Consider the following 18052-nt stretch of genomic DNA (forward strand, 5'->3'; position numbering starts at 1 on the left):
ACTCAGCAGTAGCCCTGGGCCTTCTCACAACGGCCTCTGATCCTGGAGACACACCGGCCAAACGATTTGGCAAGCAATTGGTGAGCTCCAAAGGATGTTTGGCAGTTTCAGGTCTTAAGGAAAAAAAAGAAAAGGAAAGAAAACACAATGGGAAATTTGAGAGAACAGTGATCCCATTAAAATGGACAACTTAACAAGGATTTTCAAAAGCCAGATGATTTTTTAAAGATTTTATTTTTTATTTATTTGAGAGAGAGAAAGAGAGAGAGAGAGAGAGAGAGAGAGAGCGTGGGCATGAGACGGGGGAGGGTCAGAGGGAGCAGCAGACTCGGAGCCCGATGTGGGACTCGATCCTGGGACTCCATCCCGGGACTCCAGGATCATGACCTGAGCCGAAGGCAGTCGCTTAACCAACTGAGCCACCCAGGTGCCCCAAGACCTGGCTATATATTTTTAAAGATTTTATTTATTTATTTGAGAGAGAGCAGGAGCAGTACGGAAGGAGAGAGACAGAAGCAGACTCCCCGCTGAGCAGGGAGCCTGAGGCGGGGCTCGATCCCAGGACCCCAGGATCATGACCTGAGCCAAAGGCAGATGCTTAACCAACTGAGCCAGCCAGGCGTCCCAAGACCTGGTTGTATTTTTAGAGGCTCTGCTCTCCTAGGAACTTCAGGCCTGAAACTAGGAAAAGGAAGTGAATCCTCTGAGTAAATCATTGAGAAAGGTCTTGCTCCCAGCCCACCTTGGGGAAGGGGACATTCTCCAGGCCCTGAGAAGATAGTACATATTAGATTCTCCCCTTCGCTTCTACCCACGGGCCTGCAGGAGGCTGGATGGAGGCTGGGGGGGAGAGGGTGTGGCTAAGCACACGGACTTTTGAAAAAGGCCAACCTGGAATGGGTTCAAGTCCTACCACCATTACTACATGTCCTTGGACAAGTAATTTAAACTCTCCAGATCTTGATTTCATCCCCTATAAAATAGGGTAAGAATGAAAGCTCATTCTTAGGGTTGCTTTGAGTACAAAGCAGGGAAAAAAGGTAGCTCAGCATCTGCACACTGTCGATGCTTTGTAAGTATTAACCAAGTTCATTACTATTTTTCCTGTGGCGTCTTGACTCGGCTTTTTAATTAGCCCTGGTCTTGCCTGGGCACTCACCACTCAAACTGTTCTCTATTCCTGGCTTCCAAATTGGCTCGCTGTATACCCGACATCAGAATTTTCACCCAGAGCAAGTAGCAGTGTCCACCGTGGCCTCATAACTAAAAATCTGTAAGTGGCTCTAAGTCACCCCGTCACAAGCACTTGCCCCTTCAGGGAAATGGCCTGGATTTTCCTGTATTTTAACTCTGCTGAAAGGTCAGATTTTCCAGATGTATTGATATTCCTGGAATGGGTTTCCTTCATTCTCCATTTAGCCAGCTCTTCTTCACGAGGTCTTTCTTCCCAGCTGATCTAACCCACCGTGCGGTGGCACCTCATGGGTGACCCAAATTCATTCATTCAACAAGGACTTACCAAATACCTACTGTCAGCTAGGCACCAACATTTTTTCTGTCTGGCACTTGTGATTATTATTTGTATTATTATTACTATTACTATTATTATTATTATTCCTTCTCTACACTAACTTGTACCCTCCTTACCATCAGATACCATGCTGAATTCTTCTCTAAATTCTTAATGCCCAGCAAGTGCTTCCCACACAGACTTCTAGAAGTTTCCCTTTTGACCATCATGCTGATTCCTTATCCATGCGGAGCAATTTCCCCCAAGATCAAGAATATACGGAGCTAAGCCAGCTTGCTTGGACTTACTAATGATTATATGACCTTCAGTAAGTCCCTTTGTCTCTGGGATCCCCTCAAGCTTTAAGAGTTGATATGACTGGAATCCGTGTATTTCTAAAGCTTAGCTATTCCACCCAGGGACTCTGAATTTCTATTAAGGAATGCCTCTCTCTGGGGATCCCAACTTAGAGGAAAACCAAGTAGCAGACAGACCTGCATATACTCATAGAACGGGTTCTGCATTTTCCCAGTGAAGTCACATTTGTTTTGTTTTATGTTGTTTCGTCTGGGTTTTTGTTTTTCGTTTTAAGTAGGCTCCATGCCCAGCATGGAACCTGATGCCGGGCTTGAACTCACAACCCTGAGATCGAGACCTGAGCTGAGATCAAGAGTTGGACACTTCAACATTTAACCGACTGAGCAACCCAGGCACTCGTGTGTTGTTTTCTTTTAAAATTTAAAAACATTCTGCCGATAATCTGATCCACCTCCTGACCCCCTTGACCCTGCCCTTCCCCCCCCCCAGCAAAAGACAAATAAAAACATATTAAGGTCAAGTTGACTCCAGTCAACACCACTTTTCTGCATTCTCTGAAGAACAATGAACTCAGGAGTTGGCTAGCTACCAAAGATAAGAAAATCACAAAGGAAAGAAGTCCAACGTCTGTCCTAAACAGCCTGAAAATTCTCTGCCCATCTGAGCGGTATTCACTTCCATACAGATGATGTGACATCATAGGTATGCCGTCTTTTACTCTGTTTATATTCTCTTCCTTCAAAAGCAACTCATAAAAAATAAAATAAAAATTTTAAGAAGCAATTCATAAGCCTCAGGTGATGAGAATTTCGGTAAGACTTTATGGGTGGACCTAGATTTGTCATCATAAATTCCACGTGGGTCTGGTATTTGAATACTTCCATCAATTTTCCTAGACCCTTAAGATGCAGGGGTTTCGGGCGCCTGGGTGGCTCAGATGGTTAAGCATCTGCCTTCGGCTCAGGTCATGATCCCAGGGTCCTGGGATCGAGTCCCGCATCGGGCTCCCTGCTCCTTGGGAGGCTGCTTCTCCCTCTGCCTCTCTCTCTCTCTCTCTCTCTCGTCTCTCATGAATAAATAAAAAAAATCTTTAAAAAAAAATAAAAAATAAAATTAAAAAAAAAAAGATGCAGGGGTTTCATGCTATTTCCTTCTTCATTCACAGATAACTTCCAGTGTGTTTTAAGTTGGTGAGTCACTTATTATAAAAGTTGCGTGAACTGCAAAGCGTACCTGAAGACCAAGGCCACGGCTGTTCAGGCTGCTCTGGGAGGGCACGCTGGACCCACTGCCCTGCTCACAGACCTGTCCCTGAGAGCTGCCCGTCCCAAGGCAGAGTGCACAAGGGTGTGGGTGGATCTCTACAAAGCTATCAACTAGATGAAGTAACTACTGACTAGAGAAGCCAACTACGGGTTATATTCCAGGTGGGTGAAAACCATCTTTGGACTCCAAGATGGAATGCATTTGAACGCATCCGGGGATGCATTTGACTCCCAAAAGGAAGCATCTTGGAGCCACCTTGTCACTTCCACGCCTCTTCCTGCTTCTCTTGGTTTAAAATCTCACTGTAGGGCTGGAGTGGATCAGAAAACCTGGGGCACCATGATGGAAATAACCATGCAGAGGCTCTAAAAAGGACTCCTGGTCATTTTTCTAGAACCTAAATGAGCACTCGCTGCTGGAAGTTGAGTATCGAATGCTTACTGCTCTATCGCAATTAAAAGACTCTTGTCTTGCCTGGTAGCGAAATTTGTCCTGTGATTTTAAAGCCGTCAACTAAATCTATTGCCTGTTCCTAAATTTAATCACTGGTCTCCACACACAAAAGCAGTAAGGGAAAAATAATGAAAATCAACAATAACAACGACAACAACAAAACTGCCCTGCACTTAAGAGTCTGATCTTTTCACCAGTTCTGTCTGGTCTGGCACAATGCTGGGTAGAGTGGCTTTTTTAGGTACCATGAGACAAATTCTTTCTTCCAGCCCCAGACAGACCCCTGTACCAAAAATTCATTCATTCATTTGGTTAAAGAACACCTGCAGCTCTCATGAGGTCAAAGTCATCCAAAACTCCTCCACTTCATTTTTTTTTTTTTTTTAAGATTGTATTTATGGGGGTGGGGAGAGAATCCCAAGTAGACTCCACACTGAGAGCTGAGCCCAACACGGGGATCGACCTCACAAACCTGGTATCATGACCGGAGCTGAAATCAAGAGTCGGACGCTTAACCAACCAACTGAGCCACCCAGGTGCCTTCCACTTCTTTTTTTCAAATAAAGCCCAGTTGGCTCAAGGAGTTAAGAAGTGATGTCTTAGAAGAATTAAGAATTCATTTCTCAGGGCACCTGGGTGTCTCTGTCAGTTAAGCATTTGACTCTTGGTATCCACTCAGGTTTTGATCTCAGGGTCATGAATTCAAGCCCCTCATTTGGCTCCACGCTGGGTGTGGAGCCTACTTTAGATATATAAAGTTATTCTTTAATTACATCTTTCCATATATATATATAGAAATAACTATAAAATTATAGTTACTTTTTAATTTATTTATGTTCATTATCTATTATTAAAGTTATGTATATACATATACATATATATACATATATACAAATTTATTCTTCAATAACACCTCTCCCTTCTTTGCCTCCCACCCATTCCCTCCTGGACCCTTCGGTTTCCCATTCTCATGCACAAAGGACCCAGAGTCCCTGAGAACAGAGTGGAAGTTCACGAAGAAGCAGAATAAATTGGGCCATTAAAAGAAGACAGCCACAACTCCACTCTTCAGGCAGTGAGAAGACCTAATTTCATCCCTTACGTTACAAACACAGATGGGTGGCAAAAGAGGAATAGAACCCAAAGTAAGAAGCCATTTTAATCCAAGTAAGCATAATTTCATGACTGTTCAGAATCATCCAGGGTTCTGTATGGCTGTTCTGACCCTTCTTTCTGAGTAGCAACTAAATTCTGTCAAGGGAGCAAGATCACATCAGTCCTAGGCAGGTAGGTACGTAGGTAGGTAGACAGACAGAATGAAAAAATGATAGACTGGGGCGCCTGGGTGGCTCAGTCATTAAGCGTCTGCCTTCGGCTCAGGTCATGATCCCAGGGTCCTGGGATCGAGCCCCGCATCGGGCTCCCTGCTCCTTGGGAAGCCTGCTTCTCCCTCTCCCACTCCCCCTGCTTGTGTTCCCTCTCTCGCTGTGTCTCGCTCTGTCAAATAAATAAATAAAATCTTTTAAAAAAAATAAAATAAAATGTTTAAAAAAAAAAAGAAAAAATGATAGACTGCTAGATTTCGATCATCATTCCTAGGGTATCACTAGAGAACTGATCAGGAGAAAAAGAGTTACTGCTAGTTTGAACACCAAGAAGGAGAAACAGATGAAGCCAGATCTTAGACAACACTCAGGGGCTTCCTTGGAGTTTTCAGGGAAAATATTTTCCTTCTCAAATATTATACAGTGGAGAACACTTGAAACCAAACCAAACAACACGGAGAAGCTTCCCAGAGGTTTTCACGGAGAACTATTTTTCTTCTCAAATATTATCTGATGGAAAATCCAACAGCCACACAAGGAAGATCACAGTGGTTACGGCAACCCCATTTCCTATCCACAGGCTTTTGTTGTCCTCACTGCACTGTTTTGCAGGTCACGATGTGCTGCTGAGGAGAAAGCAGGTGCAAAGATGGAAAAGAATAATGTACTTTTCCTCTTTCATCTGCCTAGAAAGAAAAAACTCAAAAGTAAACCAACGTCCCCAACACAACCTGCAGTTTCCTGAGTTCCATTTACAGAGGACCAATACCACAGAGTGAGTAACCGCATGATCTCCACAGACAGACAGAATTGGGTTCTACTTCTTCCGCTCCCCAATAGTGGGATCAATGCGTCAGTTTCCTCCTTGGGCAAATTAAGCTGTTATCTACTTCACAGTATTGTTATGGCATGCAAGATTTAGTGCCCGTGAAGGACTTAGCCCGGTGGCTGGGACACAGCACATTCTCAATAAAACTAGCAATAATTCTGAGTATTTTATCAATAAATGTATTATAAGACTTACAGCTAAGATGCTGTAAATCTTGATATTGTCATGAATATTACAAGATCGGTTAACACGATCATGTGTCTAAGAACTTCCAGGAAAATTTTAATTTTCTCAATCTTAGCCTGTGGTCATACATCCCAAGTGTTGGTTTTAGTAACTAGGGTACTCGTGGCTGGATATCACAAGTTACCTGGAAGGAAGGAAGGAACGAACGAACGAACGAACGAAGAACACAGAAAACATTGAACAAGGCGGTCCCCCAACTGGCATTCCTGAACCCCTTAGAGATTAGGGAACAATCTTTTTGTATACCAAAGGTCTTAACAGATATCTTACCAATTACCTAGCCACAAAGATGCTTAAATATAACTGGCATATTAGACAAGCATATTTAATGCTTTAATGAAAAAGGAAATGAGAAATGCCTTCATAAATATAGCTTGCCCCTGAGGTCCTGGTGGCAAAAATAACCATAAAAAGATATTTGGTGGGGACCCTAGCTGGCTCCATCAGTTAAGCGGTCGGACTCTTGATTTCGGCTCAGGTCAGGAGCTCAGGGTCGTGAGATTGAGCCCCAGGTCAGGCTCCACACTGGGCATGGAGCCTGCTTAAAACTCTCCCTCTCCCTCTTCCCCTTCCTGCCATGCACATGCTCTCTCTCTCTCTCTGTAAAAAAAAAAAAAAAAAAAAAAAAAAAAAAAAAAAAGATGTTTAGTGGAGTGCCTGGCTGGCTCAGTCATCTCCAGGTCGTGAGTACAAGCCCCACTTTGGGCATAGGGGAAAAAAATTTTTTTAAAGATGTTTAGTGATAGAAAACTTAGCAACCATCATTTCAGATCAAGTTCTTTTGTGGCTTCAGGGGACTAGACAGCAAAGCTAGGCAGGTGGCTACCTACAAATGTTCTGGCCTGTCTGGAACTTGCCATCTGCGTTTTTGATCCAAAGAACAAAAGAAATGCCACCCTCACAAATCCTCTCCAAGCTCCTCTTACATCAAATCAGCAATTGCCTTCTTTTCCAACCAGAAATAGAAAATGACACTTTCACAGAACTGGCCCAATAAAATCACATTTTAAAACTAAATAGGAAATGTAAAAAACTGTATTTTAACTGAGGGTACTGGCTTCTGTGTCAATAGATAATATGACTGACATGTCTGGAATGGGATGGTGGTTCCAACAGTTACTTTTCAGTGAGACCTGGGTTCACCTCCCATGGTTTAATCCTTAGGCTCCTTGTGATCAAACCACACACCTTCGTGATCTGAATTCACTCGGATCCTGCAGCTGTGGGGTAGGGTGTACCTCTGTGGGGCATATGTCTTCATTTGCAGCTCGTTCATGCCTACTGGTCGTATTCCACAGACCCTCAGCACAAGACTTGGAAGTAGAAGATGACCACAAGATTCCTCCCCAACTATATAAACTTAACAAGTTGGCCATCATTACCAGCTCTCAAGTGAAAAGCACAAGTCAGAGCGCAGTGAAATTAAAGCGTGAGAGGTGCGCCTGGGTGGCTCAGTCGTTAAGCGTCTGCCTTCGGCTCAGGTCATGATCCCAGGGTCCTGGGATCAAGCCCTGCATCCGGCTCCCTGCTCAGCGGGGAGTCTGCTTCTCCCTCTCTTACTCCCCCTGCTTGTGTTCCCTCTCTCGCGATCTCTCTCTGTCAAATAAATAAATAAAAGCTTTAAAAACTATATAAATAAATAAATCAAAGTGTGAGATTTCAAAACCAGAATGTCTGTATCCCACGTGTGACACGCGACACACTTGCACGCAAAAGAAATTCCATCCACTGAGATACCCGAAACTTTCCACAGCTTAGTCTGGTATGTGGGTCTGAGGGGTGATGCTGTTCACCCTAAAAAGAGAAGAATTGGAAGGGAAGCCAAGAAGGAGGAAAGGTGAGATGTCCCTGTTCCTGGTGTCTGCTCTCCACAATGTGGCTTCATTATTATATTTAAAAATATAGGGGACGCCTGGGTGGCTCAGTCGGTTAAGCGTCTGCCTTTAGCTCAGGTCATGGTCCCAGGGTCCTGGGATCGAGCCCCATATGGGGCTCCCTGCTCTGCGGGAAGCCTGCTTCTCCCTCTCCCACTCCCCCTGCTTGTGTACCCTCTCTCACTGTGTCTCTGTCTGTCAAATAAATAAATAAAATCTAAAAAAAAAAAAAAAAGTATAGGGCATGCCTGGGTGGGGTGGCTCAGATGGTTAAGCATCTGCCTTCGGCTCAGGTCATGATCCCTGGGTCCTGGGATCGAGCCCCGCCATCAGGCTCCTTGCTCAGCAGGGAGCCTCTTCTCCCTCTGTCGGCCACTCCCCCTGCTTGTGCTTGCTTACTGTTTCTCTAACAAATACATAAAGTTGGCGTGAGCCAAGCTACTCATGCTGTTTGACAAAGTCCAAGTATGGGGGATAATCCTGAAAATCAGGAGACTCCACAGCTGGCTCCTGCTACTTCCTTTCATTTTATTTGCGGCAATCTTTATAATCATGGGATTTTTTTCTAGGGTTTCATGATAAAATGATTTATAAATTTAGTTATGCCTATGCAAGCAATCATAATGAAACTGATTCCAAAAAGGCCGACGATGGGCCAAGAAGTAAAATTACCCAATGTCCTCCAATCTGTAATTCATCTAACATGAGCAGCGCGGAGTTCTTTGATAAGCTTCCTTTAAGGGAGCTGCTGGATCCAGGCCCAGTAAAAATTCCTATTGATGAGATCCCACAGGCACCTCAGAAGCACCAGGGTTCGAAGAGAAGGGCATCTCATTGTCGTTCCCACAGTACAGGGACCTCCCTATGTTGCATACAAATAGGAGGCCACCTCTGGTATGCCCCTCGAGGCAAGCCCTGGAATAGGATTAACTTCCTTACCCCTACACCTCCCATTCCTTATACTGGAGTTGATAATGAGGACATGAACAAATGGTGTAAGATTAAGGGAAAAAGGGTGCGGGCATCATCTGACAGCCTCTGGGAAAGGATTAAGAGGAGTGATCCTCCGTGGTGTCTATGGAGCAAGGACAAGAGATGAAAACATAGAGAAATGGAATAAGTACTTTGATAAGATAGGGTGCACCCATTGTAAGCTGCCTTTGGAGAAAGAATAAACTTTAGATAACCTTTAAGCAAGAGTAAAAGAATGGAAAAACAAGGAAACATTCGAATGAATAAAAAAGTTCCCTCCGAGGCTATCGGGCGGGAGATGCTTACAACCTGATCCTGTGTCTGTCTCCTCACTCACCGACGCCGTCCTTTCCTTCAAGGACCCTTCCCCTGCTGGAGCTGGACTCCGGCATAAAATATTTATAAATGAATGAATGAATGAAAGTATATTTGTGAATGTTCTGGACACACTCCTCTCTTTTCTTCCTAAATGAGGCTAGCTATGTATGGACTAGAAAATATTGTGACTACCTGAATAGAAATAAGACAAATTAATAGCGAATACTGAAGGACGTACCTCCTTATGTTTTTACTGCCACCTTCAAGGCACACTGCTGAGACGTGCTAGGAACATTCCCACCCATCACCAAGATATACTGTACCGCCTTCAGGAAGGCGGGAGGATGGAGCTCACCCTCCCACGGCCGGACAGGTGCACTGAGTACTATTTTCCCAGATTTATCTCCCACTGTGACCAAAGATTGTATTTATGACATGCCTCTCTTTTATTTTTGCTTTTCGTTATGCTTTAATGAATGACTAACGGCACTACAAGATCACCATTTATCAAACACGTATTCGATTCCAGGGACGGTGGTAAGTCCTTTGCACCTGCCATGGAGAGCACCCCTCAAGTCTTATCACCACAACTGGAAGATGAAAAGTCAAAGGCTCAGAGAAGGCGTGTAATATGTCCCAACTCACGGTCCAAGGAGCTGCGAGAGCTAGAACTCGAACTCCGGTCTCTCTGACCCCAATCCCTGACTTCACTACCTCACTACGCACGCCTGTCAGGAGGCAGAGGGGCTGGCCCTGGGTTAACTGGATCACAGGGCTGGTGCCCAGGACACCCCCAGACACAGCCCTTCCCCAGCGGTCATGGCCAGTCCGTGAGCCCACACCGCCGGACTCCCCGCAGCCGTCCTTGACCGGGTCCTGGCCTTGACTTGCTGAGGTGACCCCAATCCCTCTGCTTCTGGCCTCAGTTCCTGGTCTGCTTTATCCCAAATCCTGGCCTCTCCCCGGAGCTTCATCCACTCCTCAGAGTACTTCCATCAGTCACACCGGCGGCCCTTGAACCTGATGCCAGCAACAATCAGAATGTGGGAACCATATGAAAGACGGATGAGAGCGTCTGGGACAAAGAGAGCGCCAACACATTCGGAAACACGGTGAACGGAACAATGACCCTCTGTCTAGCCTGAGGAGACACCTGCTCGCGATCCTGGCTCTTGCTTCAGAGAATTCTTCACAGCACCGCATGTCTGGGGAAGCCGGCCCTGCAAGATCAAACCAACTCCGCACAACCCACGGTTGTTGGTGGGTTTCATTTTCTGTGGGTTTTTTGCCAGGCCTTGCTTGCCACCTACTGGCAAGAAGCAGGAGCAAGAATCCAGGAGCAAAGACACAGAAGAAAGGCCAGGAGCTGAAACGCACCCCTGCCCTCCGCTGAACTCCAGTGCCCCCTCGGATCCTCCAGACCCGGGATGGGCTGGACACACAGGGCAAAAGCTGGACCGGAGTCAGAGGTGGGGTCCCTCCCCTCCACTGCTGGTGTGATGTCTAGGTCTCCCTAAAGAAACAGTACACGAGCAAGTGAATGGTCTCTGTGCACTTCATGGGCAGAACATTTCCTTCCATAAGATCCTGCACATCAAGGAAAAGCAGCAGAGAGAAGGGGCAGCTTTGAACTTCCAGAGGAGGCTTCTAAAGACAGGTGGGAAGAGTTTGAGGATTCACCATCTGCAGGAGACAGGGCCAAGAATGCAGGAGCCCACAGTGGTAGGGGTGGGGGCAGAGGACCGTCTCCGCAATCCTCACAGACTTGTCAGCCCCAACTTGAAAGCAAGCCAAGAAGGTGCTAGAACCCACACCAAACCCTCGTGTTGACCTGCCAGTGGAAAGGTTTTCTAAAAAATCATAATACCCTTGCCCAAGTCATATAAAATGGTTAAGTTTCTAAATCTATCAAAACCATCAAAAACATACCATGCAAATTGGGTTTCAGTGTGTTCTGTCACACCCACACCCTCGGGACATTATGAACATCTTACTAACAGCAAGTCCTTCCAAAACCGACTTTTTTTTTCAAGCTTTAATTCAGTACCCTAATTTCCTCTGCATTCAAATTCTCCTCAAAGGGGAGAATAAGGAAGGAAGACTGCCCCGTCTAGGGTGCCTGGGTGGCTCAGTTGGTTAAGCCACTGCCTTCGGCTCAGGTCATGATCCTGGGGTCCTGGGATCAAGTCCCGCATCGGGCTCCCTGCTCAGCGGGGAGTCTGCTTCTCCCTCTGACCCTATCCCCTCTCATGTGCTCGCTCGCTCTCTCATTCTCACTCTCAAATAAATAAATAAAATCTTTAAAAAAAAAAAAGAAGACTGCCCCGTCTTTTGCATTCCCCTCTGCTCCCACTTGTCAGAAATTGGCAAAAATGCCTGATGGGCCTTAAGGAAAATTTAAATGTTGGGGTCTTTCCTCAGTTTAGGGTGCCCGTGAATCTCAAGACAGTTGTGACAGATTGACCTCACATATTCGCTTCCTTTCCCTCCCTACACGCTACCAGAAGGACAGTGACAAAATTAAAAAGTGATCATCCGGGCGCCTGGGTGGCTCAGTTGGTTAAGCGACTGCCTTCGGTTCAGGTCATGGTCCTGGAGTCCCAGGATCGAGTCCCGCATCGGGCTCCCTGCTCAGCGGGGAGTCTGCTTCTCCCTCTGACCCTCTTCCCTCTCATGCTCTCTCTCTACCATTCTCTCTCTCAAATAAATAAATAAAATCTTAAAAAATAATAAAGGATTAACTACCTTTAAAAAAAAAAGTGATCATCCATGGGACAAAAAAGAGGAGACAAGGGATATTGGTACATGTGTGGAAAAATAAGGACCAATAGATTTTACACACCACTGGCATTTCCTCCTAACTGCCCAGAGAGAATGATACTGTGGGGAGCATAGAGATTCTCTCTGTAGAGCCCGTGTGCTGAGAGACATCTGGAATCAAAGGCGGGGGTAGAGCAAGGAGCTAGAGATAAAGGAATGGGTTGAAAGTCTAGAAACAGAGCACCTGGGAGCCAGGTGCCAGCCCCGACCCCGGGCCCACGGAGCCTGGGAATTATAGTCCTCACCACCCTTGCTTTCCTGCCCTGTCCACCCTGGAGATTTCTCTCCGGAGAAATCAAACCTTAGAGGTTCAAAATTCTGAGACACCAAGCATACTAAAGCAGAGGGCCCAATGAGGCTCTAGACCAAAAAAAAAAGTTAAATAAAAAACTTCAGAGTAACTCACTCTTTCTCCTTCACCTGCACCAAGAATGCCAGCAACCAGGTTTTTAGTTACTACAAGCTCAAATAGTATAAACAGTAGTTACAGACTGAACCAAAATGATGTCACAATTATTATGGATTTAACCAAAAATTGTAGATCACTGTAGGAAACACTGAGAATAAAGGCGGTAGAGAGAAGAAAGCCAGAACTAAAACTCCTGTTCTGGAAGTCTGCAGACAATGTTAAATTGTTAGGTTTAAAAATAGCATTGCACCTGAAACTAATATAACACTGTATGTTAACGAACTGGAATTAAAATAAAAACTTAAAAACAAAAAAAATAAGGGCGCCTGGGTGGCTCAGGTGATTAAGCGACGGCCTTCCGCTCAGGTCATGATCCTGGAGTCCTGGGATAGAGTCCCCATCAGGCTCCCTGCTCAGCAGGGAGTCAGCTTCCCCTCTGACCCTCCCCCCTCTCAAGCTCTCTCTCTCTCAAATAAATAAAATCTTTTTAAAAATAAATAAATAAATAAATAAAGCCATAAATGGGTTATACTTCAATAAAAAGAATGTAAAAAGTAAGGTATTATTAAAATAGCAGTAAAAACTTAGTATTTATAAATATGGAGATAAATATCAAAAGAAACTATTAAAAGACTAGAATGTAATTGTCTCTAGGTTGAATCCAGGAGATGGTGAAGGAGTAGGAAATGGGTTTTTTTTTTTTTAAAGATTTTATTTGATAGCGAGAGAGAGCGCGTGTGCGCACAAGAGGAGGGGGGAGGGGCAGAGGAAGAAGGAAAAGCAAACTGCCCACCGAGCAGGGATCCCAGGCGGGCTCGATCCCACGACCACGAAATCATGACCTGAGCCAAAGGCAGACGCTTAATTGACTGATCCCCCCATGCACCCCCGATCTTTCTCAGTATTTACTGTACTATATTATTCTTAAATTGTGTGCACATGTTACTCTGGTACATATTTTTTAAAGATTTTTTTTATTTGAGAGAGAGTGCGCGAGCAGGGGGAGGAGCAGAGTGGGGGCGGCACGGGGAGAAGACTCCCCACTTAGCGCAGAGCCGCAAGGAGGCAAGGCTCAACCTCGGGACCCTGAGGTCATGACCTGATCCAAAACCAAGAGTCAGTTGCTTAACCAACTGAGCCACCCAGGTACCCCTGATAAATATTTTTTAAATTGAAATAGACAAGGAGTGGAGGGGGGATTTAAAAAAAATAAAACACATAAGGAGTTTCATTTTGGAGAAACAAAAAATTTCCGGAGATGGACAGTGCTTAAAAATGGTTAAAAAGATTAATTTTATGTTTTGTATGTTTTACCACAATAAAAAAAATTTTTTTAATTAAAATAGCATTTGGCAATATCAGGGATCACCGAAGAGTCGACCATTAGGGGGCGCCTGGGTGGCTCGGTTGGTTGAGCGACTGCCTTCGGCTCAGGTCATGATCCTGGAGTCCTGGGAATGAGTTCCACATCGGGCTCCCTGCGCAGCAGGAAGTCTGCTTCTGCCTCTGACCCTCTTCCCTCTCATGCTCTCTGTCTCTCATTCTCTCTCAAATAAATAAATAAAATCTTAAAAAAAAAAAAAAAGTCGACCATTAGTTGCCACGTGCCCTATGAGACAAGGCAAAGTGGTTTTTCTTCTATCCATAAACTCAGGTTCAAGCTGGTTGGTCCAGGGCATTTGTTAATTTCACTCAAAAGTTGTCACATGGCACGATTCATACAGAACTGAAAATGACAAGAACAGCGGAATACGATTTTTTCAAAGAGTTTTGAACTGGGGGTGCTTGGGTGGCTCAGGTGGGATAGAGCCCTGCATCTGGCTCCCTGATCCACCGGGAGCCTGTTTCTCCCTCTCTCACTCCCCCTGCTTGTGTTCCCTCTCTCACTGTGTCTCTCTCTATCAAATAAATAAAATCTTTAAAAAAAAAAAAAGTTTTGAACTGAATGGAGATCGAAAGGATATCAAGAATTCAGAGGTAAGAATCTACAGTATGAGAACACACCTAGGCGGTACCTTATAGCGACCGCTCCCGGAGTGCTTGTCCATGCTAAATCAAAACAGCAAACAGGGCGCCTGGGTGGCTCTGTTTGGTTAAGCGACTGCCTTCGGCTCAGGTCATGATCCCGGACTCCCGGGATCAAGTCCCACATCAGGCTCCCTGCTCAGCGAGGAGCCTGCTTCTCCCTCTGACCCTCCCCCGTCTCATGTACTCTCTCTCTCTCATTCTCGCTCTCTCAAATAAATAAATAAATCTTTAAAAAAAAAAAAACAGCAAACAGATAACCACTCTAGTCTCGGTGGCTACCAAACTCATGCAAACTTAATTCTACCCAAAGCACTGGAGCGACTTTCCAAAGGAGATGCGTTTTGAGCAGAGGTTTACACAGTGTTCCAGGCAGAAGCCAGGGGGGTTGCAGGCAGTCCAAATACATCACAAGCCCTAGAATTGGGGAAGATGCTTTAAAGCTACAACAGTTTTACAATAAAGTCGACAGCAAATGATTTTATTGAGCAACGAATGCATTCCCTGACATGTTACCCCCAAAATCAACTTCTCATAGGAACATTTTTGACTCAGGTCTACTTTTAGGGGAAACCCAGGCTAAGACAGAAAAAAAGTGAAGATGGGGCGCCTGGGTGGCTCAGTCGTTGGGCGTCTGCCTTCAGCTCAGGTCATGATCCCAGGGTCCTGGGATTGAGCCCCACATTGGGCTCCTTGCTCAGTGGGGAGTCTGCTTCTCCCTCTCCCACTCCCGCTGCTTGTGTTCCCTCTCTCGCTATCTCTGTCTCTGTCAAATAAATAAATAAAATCTTAAAAAAAAAGAAAAAAGTGAAGGAAATTTTGATATATTCCTCTAATAGACTAATAAGTGACCAATGAAAATAAGTATATAGGAATACGGAAAAAACATGTATTACAACACTAACTTGAAGACAACTGTCTATTCTGATTACAACTATAAGCAAGCGAGAGTGTATGTTTATAATACATGTAGACTGATCATTGCTTTTCTGGGGCTGAGAGAGGAGTCTTTCAAGGAGGGAGATCAGCCAAAATATGGAAAGAGCCCAGATGTCCATCAACAGATGAATGGATAAAGAAGAGGTGGTATGTATATACAATGGAATATTACTCAGCCATCAAAAAAATGAAATCTTACCATTTGCAATGATGTGGATGCAGCTGGAGGGTATTATGCTGAGCGAAATAAGTCTATCAGAGAAAGACGATGATCATATGGTTTCACTCATATGTGGAATTTAAGAAACTAAACAGATGAACATAGGGGAAGGGAAAGAAAAATAAGATGAAATCAGAGACAAACCATAAGAGACTCTTAACTCTAGGAAACAAACGGAGGGTTGCTGGAGGGGAGGTGGGTGGCAGGATGGGGTAACTGGGGGATGGGCAGTAAGGAGGGCATGTGATGTGATGAGCACTGGGTGTTCTATGCAACTGATGAATTACTAAATTCTATCCCTGAAACTAATAATACATTCTAGGTTAATTAATTTAATTTAAAGAAAATAAAATTTAAACAAAGGAGGAGATCAATAGTGCCCCGGTGCCGAGGGTAGACATCCACGCACGGTATGTTTTTTTGTTGTTGTTGTTTTTTTATTTTTTTTTTAAAGATTTTATTTATTTATTTGACAGAGAGAGACACAGCGAGAGAGGGAACACAAGCAGGCTTCCCGCAGAGCAGGGAGCCCGATGCGGGGCTCGATCCCAGGACCTTGGGATCATGACCTGAGCTGAAGGCAGACGCTTAACGACTGAGCCACCCAGGTGCCCCTACGCACGGTATGTTTTGACATCCGTCTCAAGATTCCTCAACAGTCACAAATCACAACTCAGTGACAGATCACTATCCCCCTGGGTACTGCCTGCCAATCTTTTTCCGCAAAGCCACTACAGATGCCCCAGCCAAACGTATGACCTCATGTGACCTTCGTCACTGGACATTTTCTCTTTTTCACTGAGAGGAAACAAAGGAACTTAAGTCACAGGCCAGAGCATACATGAAAGAGATGAAAAGATTAATCATGCAAAAATATAAAGCATTTGGAGGACAAAACAGACCCTCAAAAGCCAAACAATAAGCTGGGGGGGGGGGGGGAACAACGCTTGTACTATATGCAGCAAAAGGGTTAATATCCTTAATTAAAAAAAACAGGAGACAGATGGTGATTAATCTTTATTCAAAAGCTTCACCAACATACTTGCCCCAAAAGAGATTGTCAGCTCTCAGACACTTGGAACCCTATGCTGATTGAAGAGAAAAATTTCAACATTTTTCTGGTTAAAAAGAACTCAGCATTTATCAATGGTGGCAGAACCGCTAGAAATTGTGGAAGAATCCAGAAAAACGCGTGGGCTCACTTTCACGGTTTTACACGGAGCAAAATAAGGAAAAGGAAGGAAGTGTCATGTTGGGGCTGAAAAGCAGCATATTTCAACTAGAAAACGAGGACTTCCCAAAAGGTTACAAAAATCCTAGCAAGCTGTAGGGAAAACAAATAATGGGGAAATCATTCAATAAAAGCTCGATTTCTAATAAGCAGATGTTTTGACAACTCTATAGGTTTGTTTGGTTGTTGCTTTGTTTGTTTTGGCAAGCTTGGAAAGAAGCACAAAATAAAGTAGGAGATCCTTTTTTTTAGATTTTTTGATAAAAACAACACTGGTCACAGATGGTGTCCAGACCCATGTTGGCGACCACTCTGTAATGTGTATGAGTATCAAGCCACTCCTTCAGACACCTAAAACGAACACAACATTGCATGCCAATTATTCTTCAAATTTTTTTAATTAAATTAAACTTAGAAAGTACAAATAAAAACAAGCACAAAACCCAAGATGTCACATAGCACAAAGGAAAGCAATAGCTTATATTCCTCGGAGACTGATAACCACACAGAAGCAGACTCTCAATACAGGCTGTCATTTGAGGAACCCAAGGAAGGTTCCAGCAGAGATAATTTCCCCCATTTCCTCCACTGAAACTCAACCTTTGAAATTTAATTCATGGAGATCTCAAAGGCCTTTGGTTTCTTATGCAAATCGCAACAGGCCTATCTATGTGGGACTTGCCAACTACCACCTTGTCTTTTCAGAAGGATGTTTTTCAAGGTAGGGTCAGGCCCCAAGGGCAGAACGGAGACCAGAGGGGAGAGGACACGCCTCCGAGGGCAAATACACATTCCTAGCCATTGCAGGGGTGCCTGGAAGCATTCCCCTTGGACACACACACACATCCAAAAGGCACAAAGCTGGGCAAAAAATTCTAGACTCCCAAGTAAGCTAAACTGACTGCTGAAGTGGGATTTTCCGGCTAGGGTTAAGGTCTGCCTGAGGAGACAGAACTGACACGCACGGAATGTCTTAACAGACCTCCTCCCTTGCACCCGGTCAGCCTTTGGGGCCTCTACAGAATTTCCGCAACTCACCCTTTCATTTATCACCCTTTTATTTTTTTTTTTTTAAGATTTCATTTGTTTATTTGTCAGAGAGAGAGCACAAGCAGGGGAGCAGCAGACTCCCCATGGAGCAGGGAGCCCGATGCGGGACTCAATTCCAGAACACTGGGATCATGACCTGAGGGGAAGGCAGACACTTAACTGACTGAGCCACCCAGGAGTCCTGGGAACCCACCCTTTTAAAGAGGTTTTTCCACAAGAAGGAGAAATAGCCTCAGGGGTGGGTGTT

This window comes from Zalophus californianus, chromosome 5 (genome assembly GCF_009762305.2).
Source record: "Zalophus californianus isolate mZalCal1 chromosome 5, mZalCal1.pri.v2, whole genome shotgun sequence".
Classification (NCBI taxonomy): Eukaryota; Metazoa; Chordata; class Mammalia; order Carnivora; family Otariidae; genus Zalophus; species Zalophus californianus.